Source organism: Myotis davidii, unplaced genomic scaffold (assembly GCF_000327345.1).
Source record: "Myotis davidii unplaced genomic scaffold, ASM32734v1 scaffold153, whole genome shotgun sequence".
NCBI lineage: Eukaryota > Metazoa > Chordata > Mammalia > Chiroptera > Vespertilionidae > Myotis > Myotis davidii.
In genome coordinates this window covers 935,991-937,192 of record NW_006284615.1, presented here as the reverse complement: position 1 = coordinate 937,192, position 1,202 = coordinate 935,991, and positions in this window count along the sequence as shown.

Genomic DNA, 1,202 nt, shown 5'->3' with positions numbered 1-1,202 from the left:
AGCACAGAGCAGTCCAGGTAAGACCCCAGAGGCTTGAAATAGTGTACAAGTTGGGGAAGTATGATGTGTTCCAACCATAAAGTGAAAGAAAGGTTGGAAGGAGATGAGGTTGGAGAAAGGGGTCCCAGGCTGCCCTCACATAGAAGTCATTACAAAGCCTCTCTTTCCATGCTCCCTCTTCACTCTCTTTCTCCCTTTCACCAGGTTCATCTATTTGCTTTAAAATAACCCCTCAATTGAAAATTGAAAACAATTCAGGCCTTAGTCAGGATTTTCACCCTTATCCTGAGAACAATAGGAAACCATTTGGCAGACAATTAAATGAGTGGTCAGAGCAGGTTTTCTTTTTAAGTTTATTCTCGTAATAGAATGAAGCAGAAGTGCAAATATGGTGCTTCTAAGTCTACAACTCGAGAGGCCTTACTCTTTCTTGTGTTTCTGTCATCTCCATGAGGACATTCCTGAGGAAGCCTACTGGCATGGAACAGATACATGGCAGAGACTTGAAGAGCCCAGGCAGCCCAGTTGAGACTCGTCTAGAATCTAGACAAGTGGTCGGCAAACTCATTAGTCAACAGAGCCAGATATCAACAGTACAACGACTGAAATTTCTTTTGAGAGCCAAATTTGTTAAACTTAAACTATATGGATAGGTACATTGTTATTAATTAGGGTACTCCTAAAGCTTAGGAAGAGCCACACTCAAGGGGCCAAAGAGCCGCATGTGGCTCGCGAGCCGCAGTCTGCCGACCACTGGAAGCTACTCTCCCTGCTAGTATATTTCTACTAGTACTTGTTCTAGGTGTGCACCTAACTTGGTTTGGGCCAATGACATGGTAGGAGTAACTGAGGGCCCTTTGGGAGATGTTTCTTTGAAATTAACAAGAATAGACTGAGGGAGATTGACATGTTTTATTCTGCTGAATGTTACTCCATAAAGATTTGAATCTTGGTGCTACTGTAACCATCTAACAACCATGAGCAAGGCTAGTCTGATAACAAGCTTGACACTGAAGGTGGCAGAGCTGAGAAAAATGCGAAGTGATGAATGCCACGAATGTCATGGAGCTGATGAATTCATCATTCTCTAAACCAAACTACCTCATATCGCTTGTTAACTGAAAGCATACATGTACTGATGCTTTAATAATTGGAAATTGTGCTGCAGATAACACTCATTGTCAATGAGAAAAACTATCAAT